The sequence below is a fragment of the Triticum aestivum genome, chromosome 7A (genome assembly GCF_018294505.1).
Source record: "Triticum aestivum cultivar Chinese Spring chromosome 7A, IWGSC CS RefSeq v2.1, whole genome shotgun sequence".
Classification (NCBI taxonomy): Eukaryota; Viridiplantae; Streptophyta; class Magnoliopsida; order Poales; family Poaceae; genus Triticum; species Triticum aestivum.
This window is the reverse complement of record NC_057812.1, coordinates 238,924,749-238,932,414: the sequence shown is the minus strand read 5'-3', so window position 1 is coordinate 238,932,414 and position 7,666 is coordinate 238,924,749. Positions and strand designations below refer to the sequence as shown.

General features: G+C 45.9%; 1 long non-coding RNA gene across 4 annotated transcripts; it reads left to right on the top strand.

Moving 5' to 3' along the window:
- Positions 1 to 1,562: 1,562 nt before the first annotated feature.
- On the top strand, positions 1,563 to 4,683 carry LOC123151395 (uncharacterized). Of its 4 annotated transcripts, none has more exons than XR_006475629.1 (6): positions 1,563 to 1,805; positions 1,875 to 2,023; positions 2,454 to 2,974; positions 3,098 to 3,182; positions 3,816 to 3,875; positions 4,383 to 4,683. It is a non-coding gene; the product is annotated as an uncharacterized lncRNA (long non-coding RNA). The 4 variants fall into 4 exon arrangements; XR_006475627.1 differs by having other exon boundaries at positions 1,564 to 1,805; positions 1,875 to 2,548; positions 2,858 to 2,974; XR_006475628.1 differs by having other exon boundaries at positions 1,564 to 1,805; positions 1,875 to 2,548; positions 2,810 to 2,974.
- Positions 4,684 to 7,666: the final 2,983 nt, after the last annotated feature.

Sequence of the window (7,666 nt, the reverse complement as noted above, 5' to 3'; positions counted from 1 at the left end):
GGAAATTGAGGCGATGAGGAAGATAGCGGCGGGTAAGGCATTCAATATGCAAAGCAAGCATGTGAAAGTAAATTACTTGTTACTTACCCGAGTTCGGAGCTCTCGAGGAGCATTCGCAGATTTGCCCCGCGGCGTATCGGACGCCGCGAAGTTTTACCAAGCCGAGGAGGGAAGCTCAACAGAGAAGCTGTTCTGGTCTCAGTATACTGGGACCGAACACCCGATGCCTATGAGCGACTAGCTGAAGCAAGTGGTCGAGCTGCACAAGGCGGCCGAACAGGCCATGAGGGACCTTATAGTCCGGATGTGGCCTGGTGACTCCCTTCCCAACAGCTACTTTGGCCTGGTGAGGCGGCTTATGGATGCCTGCCCACGGTTGGAGGCCATAAAGCGGTCAGTTTGCATCAAGGGTGCACGCCGGGCCTTTGCCCGTGCGAAGGTCCACTGGGCCAAGATGGACGCTGAGAAGCTGGTGAAGGAGGGGCCACCGCAGGACAAGGAGCATCGCCACCCCGAGATGTATTATGAGGGTGTCCTGAAGGGTGCCCATCTTGTAGCGGACGAGTGTGCAAAAGATGTAATATTTGAATGAACTTGTTCGTCTGATCCTCTAATATGAAAACTTGTTCATGTGCTCTATGCAACGCTTGTTTGAATTTAAAATATTACCTTCTGTTCGGCTGTTTATCAAATCTAGGAGATGGCTAGTCGTCGGCTTCTGCCCCCATGCCATGAGTGATGGGGTGTTCGGGATAAACCCGAGCACTCTTTTTCCCATTTTTGGGTCCTACGAGGGAGGTGCTCAGCACAACAAACAAGGAAATCGGACTATAATGCTTTATCACTCTCACTTAGCCATAGAATTCTATAATTTTAAATTTTGGCGAAGCCCCTAGTATTCGGAAGGCCGAATTCGGGGCGCTATACACGCCTTAAGCCGGACAAAGCCTACTCCTCGCTCTAAGCGACATAAGTCTTTAGGGACTCGAAACCTCTCGAACAGCGACCAGTCTCTCGCCTTATCATGACAGTCAGTTTTAGCTTTCTCTACTGAGGTGCTTAGCCCAGCTGATCCGGGGCACAATCGCAGTAGTTCTCCCAGTGCTACCTTAGCCGATATAGCGGAACGTAAGGTACCAAAACATGGGAGCCGGGCAAACCCAATTATCACTACAGGAATCAGCTAATTTGTCGTCAGTACTGCACTTTGCCGTCAGTTTTTCATCGTGGCAGACGGCAAAGACATATTTTGCCGTCTGTGGCTGACGGCAAAGGACAACCGACGGCAAAGACATACTTTGTCGTCTGTTTTTGTTTTGCTGAAGGCAAAAGCATACTTTGCCGTCTGTGTTTTTTTCATCTGATGGCAAAGACGAATGTTAGCTGACGGCAAAGATTCAAATACGACAAAATGTATGCAGGTGACGGTGGGAAAACGGGAGCCCGTCTTTGCCGTCTTTGCGTACTGGGGCTGACGACAAAGGCCATATGGGCCACTGGGCCTCGGCGCTCTGGCCCACCAGCCTAGCCGGCTGAGGAGGCAAAGCCTCTGCCCGAGCCGGCCCTCACCCTCTCTCTCATTCTCTCCTCTCTACCCGATTCCCCTGGTCGCCTCCCCCCCACGCCCGTCGCCGCCAGCCCGAAACCCTAGCTCCCTCCCTCGCGCGCTCAGATCCGACCACCCTCCCTCACTCTTCGCACTCAGATCCGCCCTCCCTCCCTCACTCTTCGCGCTGGAAACCCTAGCCGCCGGGCCATGGTGACAGACGGCAACGACGACGGCCGTGGCTACCTTGACGACGGCGGTATGGTGTTACTCCCCCATCTCTTCTCCGACTCTTTCTTTGATCCCCCGTCTCTCGTCGTCTCTGTAGGTGCGGCCAGCAGCAGAAGCACCACCATGCCCTCCCTTCCTCCAACCCTAGCGATTCGGCCATGTTGGCGGCAGCCAAATCCGCGCCGGGACAGGACCTGCTTGTGCTCGTGAGGAGAGGCACGCCATGGAGCAGCTCGTCAAGGACATGTCCGACCCTTCCCTTCCCTTCGTTCTTAATCCAAGGGTTATATGTTCTATATTGGAGTACTTTGCATTCAAATTATTTCCTGTGTTATATTATGAGTTTGATGTTCTTAAAATATGTATTCTCAATAATAGTACAAAATACATGTCTATGCTCCCATGGATCCAGTAAGTATAAGATGAACTCGATAATCTCCAATTGGTTTCATTATTGTTGTCCCGGTCCTCATGAGCGGATAATCTTTCTACAACGAGTAGATGGGGGTACATGGTTTGGGTTGCTCTACAGAACTGAAATAGTTTTCCGATTACACACTTTATCAGAACCGAGACACGGGTAGGCTCTGGGTTGTGCCATCACATTAGTGAAAATAGATGTACAATGCCAATTAGTATTTTGTTTGTTGCTTCATCATCCCTCACAGACTTTCAGGTTTGGTATTCCTGCTTCTATGATATACTTAATGATTGAGGAAGGATCTATGCGATCGAAACAGATGCCTTGTTCTCATCATGATACGCTGTGAGGTAATTCCTTGCCATTGGCCATGTTAGGTCGTTATTATCTATGCACGTAGGAGGCTTCTATTTTTTTATATATTTATGGGCTGATTAATTATGGGCTTTGGGGTTAGTATCCTTTTGGAAAATGCACTGTATTTCAATTCCTGTTTTGTATCATTCAAGATTCTTCCTTTGATGTTATTTTGCTGCTGGTCACGCTCCTAATGGCATTTGTTAATACATGTATCCATGGTTTTCTTGTGTTATGATTTATCTTTCCTACAGCCAACACATTTTTTCTCTTGGCCGACTTGCTGCTTGCATACATAACAGATATGCATCCATGGTGAAGTTACTATATAAGTATAGGGTCAAGCACTGCCCCGACATACATCCTATTTTGTGTTTTTCCTCAAAGTCCCATGGCCATGTTGCTGGTAGAGTTGGAAGGTATATACTGCTGTGATCTTACTTCTATATGGCCATGTAAACCTCACTGCTTTGCACTTTTTTGATAAACGGTATATGAGTTTGTAACTTCTTTCTCTTCTCTCTTGAACTGTTTATTTGCAGCACCGCCCTTGATTTTGAAATTGGAGAAGGAAGATGGATAACAGAGTTCAGTACAGTAAGGATGCTCTACAATATAGGAATCCAGGTGAATATTCTTGCTTCTAAGGTCTCCTGTGTTGGATGTGTTCTCAGTTTGCCTCTTTATTTCTCCTTTTGCCTCTGCACTACTGCCAAAACTTTATAAATTTATCTCCTTGAGTGAAATAATAATAGAAGATAGTATTAACTACTGATTCAAGCAGTAATGGGTATGAAGCAAATGACTCTTGCATATGTTCACTGTTTGTCCAATACAAAAGCTAGAATATGAATTGTTGCGACAAAATTGTAGTTGATACTATTTGATAACATGCAGCAACCATGGATTCAAGATCATGTAATCTTAGTCTACTTTTCATCTAATGCAACAGTTAAACTAGTTTGTGTACAATTCGTGTTGCATGTTATTACATAACCAGTTATCTTAATATTCTTATTTGTTTTACTATTTTGGAAGTTTTTCTTTGGGCTTCTGATTTCTCAAGATTTAGATGATAAGGGGGTGTCTTATTCAGAGTGTGAAGTGCTTCACAAGTTTATTTGTTTGACAAAAAATGGCTTTGGTATGATGAATGATGCTCTCGAGTCCGAATCTATTTGATACGATGAATTTCTAAGTCTGAACCTTTTTCCTTTTTGGTTAATTGCTGCGGGTGGGCGCTATCCATGAACAAAATAGACAAGGATGATGAGCAATACACGACCCCATGGCCGAGCCGACGACCAACCACCAGGGAAGGTCGATCCCTCCCTCTCGACTATGTTTTATTTCCCCAACTTATGCATGCTCTGCTCTGGTTTGTATTCTTGTGGTTGATATACTGCTTGATTGAATTGTATGAGGCCACTAGGTTCCTCTCATGTTGCTCTTTTTCCCGATGAGCTATTGTACATGTATGTGGCTAGTTCAGATTTGGTTCTAACAAATATTTAATTTGCTCCTACTGCTCTGCATGTAAATACTTGCTCCTGTTTTGCATGTCATGTTTGCTCCTGCTAAATGATGTGTACTAGGAGCTGTTCATGTACTAGGAGGAGCTGTTTTACATGTCATATTTATTCCTGTACTAGGCTAGTTCATATTTGGTGTCAACAGGTTCTTGTCTATTAGGATGATGTTATATGCTTGACAAGTTTATTTGACTGACAAAAATGCCTTTAGTATGATGAATGATGCTCTCGAGTCTGAATCTATTTGATATGATGAATCTAAGTCTGAACCTCTTTCTTGTTTGGTTAATTACAGTGGACATGTGAATAAGGGATGGAGTAGCAACGTTGATTGGTTGCACGGAGCTACAGTCAACCTGATGTGGTGTTTTAATCTCCTTGACATAGAGAGTAGTTGTGTGTGGTTTCCTTTCGAGTAGCATAGTTGGAGTTTAGCATGTGTGTGTAGAGCTGATGGTTGTGAGGCTAATTCCGAGAGTAGTACATGACTGGAAGATGCCCAGCTAGATGTGATACTTTGTGATGGTTTAATATACTTTGTGATCTCATATGCAACACTTTGTGATACCCTATGATATATATATGGACATTTGCTATGGTTTGTTTTGTTTCTATGGAACATTGTTGTTATATTTGTGATATATATGGTCTATTGAATTGTTGAGATAAATTTCTTTAAAAAAACTGTACAGAATTTTGCCGTCAGCAAATGAGTACTTTGCCATCTGTTTGCTGATGGCAAAGTGCTTAGATCTTTTTCGTCTGTAGATTGACTGCTGTTGACGGCAAAGTGCTCAGCTTTTTGCCGTCCAGAGGCTGACGACAAAGTATCTGACGTCGTCCGTTAGGGTGTCCGTCAAGTGCTTTTCTTTGCCGTCAGGCTATAACGGCTGACGGTGAAGTGTGAAAACTGACGGCAAAGCCTTTGCCGTTAGCCCGATAGAAAGCTGACGACAAAGTATGGCTTTGCCGATTTACAATTTGCCGACACACTTTGCCGTCAGCTGCTGACGACAAACTGTTTGCCGTCATGTTTTCTGTCTTTGCCATCTGTGAAGCACAGACGGCAAATTACCTGATTCCTGTAGTGTGTTGGCCCAAGACATGATTCGGAGATGATGCATATAATGCTATAAGTTCGGGGTGCCGCACTGTCGAAAGTGTTCGGACTTCTCATGCCGTATTATGGGGTATGCTTAAGCCCCTGGCGTATTGGCCGTACCAGAGTGTGCGGGTGCTGAATGTCATGACTGAACATATATATATATATATATATAAGAAGAAGAATAGAGAATGCGATAATAGTCTAGCGCTATGCATTGTTTATTCAAAAAGGTGCGTTAAAGCAGAATGATACAAGTAGTGCGATAAGCAAAAAGTAGGACTATTTGACATGTCCCCTCCAAGGGCAACCTGAGGAATGGTATGTAAAGCAGGTATTTCACTCGTTGTCAGAGACCACCTGGGAGTTCCATGGTGCGACGTAGCTTTCTGCCTCCTTGGTTGTTGCATCGTGTGTCCGGCAACCGTACTGCCGGACGGGGTTTCCAGAGATTAAAGTCCTGAAAGAGAGAGAAAAATAATAAGGCGGGAAGCCCCTAGTGCGGTTGAGCCGCGTCTTGGGGCGTGCCATAGTCGTGCCCCCTCCCCACCTGTGCCCATGGTATTTTCAATGCGTAATTATGTACGCGGGGCACGGATTTTGCCGTTTGGCTGGGACTGGGGTGGGGGCCGCATTGCTATGCGAGCTCGGAACGTGCCAGGCGGTCTTGCTGCCGATTACTCTGGGCGCGCTTGAAGGAGTCCGGGTCTTTAATCGCCGAACTAGTGGATTGCCTTAAGAGGCTGCTTTGTGCTTCTGCTGCGAGGGCCGCAGTGTGCTCCTCCGTGCGGAGAGAGCGCTCTGTGTTTCCATTGACTGTGATGACCCCCCGAGCTCCTGGCATCTTGAGCTTGAGGTACGCATAATGCGGTACCGCATTGAATCTCGCAAATGTGGTTCGCCCGAGCAGTGCATGATAGCCACTGCGGAACGGGACTATATCGAAGATTAACTCCTCGCTTCGGAAGTTATCCGGGGATCCGAAGACCACTTCCAGCGTGACTGAGCCCAGGCAATGGGCCTCTACACCTGGTATGACGCCTTTGAAGGTTGTTTTTGTGGGTTTGATCCTTGAGGGGTCTATACCCATTTTGCGCACTGTGTCCTGATAAAGCAGGTTTAGGCTACTGCCGCCATCCATAAGGACTCGAGTGATGTGAAATCTGTCAATGATTGGGTCTAGGACCAGTGCGGCGAATCTGCCATGACGGATACTAGTGGGGTGGTCCCTACGATTGAAGGTGATCGGACAAGAGGACCATGGGTTGAACTTTGGGGCGACTGGCTCCAACGCATATACGTCCCTTAGCGCACGCTTCCGCTCCCTCTTGGGAATGTGGGTTGCGTATATCATGTTCACCGTCCGCACTTGTGGGGGGAACCTCTTCTGTCCTCCGGTGTTCGTGAAGGAAATATGCCCTAGAGGCAATAATAAAGTTATTATTTATTTCCTTCTATCATGATAAATGTTTATTATGTTGGAAATATGCCCTAGAGGCAATAATAAATTAGTTATTATTATATTTCCTTGTTCATGATAATCGTTTATTATCCATGCTAGAATTGTATTGATAGGAAACTCAGATACATGTGTGGATACATAGACAACACCATGTCACTGGTAAGCCTCTAGTTGACTAGCTTGTTGATCAATAGATGGTTACGGTTTCCTGACCATGGACATTGGATGTCATTGATAACGGGATCACATCATTAGGAGAATGATGTGATGGACAAAGACCCAATCCTAAGCCTAGCACAAGATCATGTAGTTCGTATGCTAAAGCTTTTCTAATGTCAAGTATCATTTCCTTAGACCATGAGATTGTGCAACTCCCGAATACCGTAGGAGTGCTTTGGGTGTGCCAAACGTCACAACGTAACTGGGTGGCTATAAAGGTACACTATAGGTATCTCCGAAAGTGTCTGTTGGGTTGGCACGAATCGAGACTGGGATTTGTCACTCCGTGTAAATGGAGAGGTATCTCTGGGCCCACTCGGTAGCACATCATCATAATGTGCACAATGTGATCAAGGAGTTGATCACGGGGTGATGTGTTACGAAATGAGTAAAGAGACTTGCCGGTAACGAGATTGAACAAGGTATCGGGATACCGACGATCGAATCTCGGGCAAGTATCGTACCGCTAGACAAAGGGAATTGTATACGGGATTGATTAAGTCCTTGACATCGTGGTTCATCCGATGAGATCATCGTGGAACATGTGGGAGCCAACATGGGTATCCAGATCCTGCTGTTGGTTATTAACCGGAGAGTCATCTCGGTCATGTCTGCATGTCTCCCGAACTCGTAGGGTCTACACACTTAAGGTTCGGTGACGCTAGGGTTGTAGGGATATGTATATGAAGTAACCCGAATGTTGTTCAGAGTCCTGGATGAGATCTCGGACGTCACGAGGAGTTCCGGAATGGTCCGGAGGTAAAGAATTATATATAGGAAGTGCTATTTCGGCCAT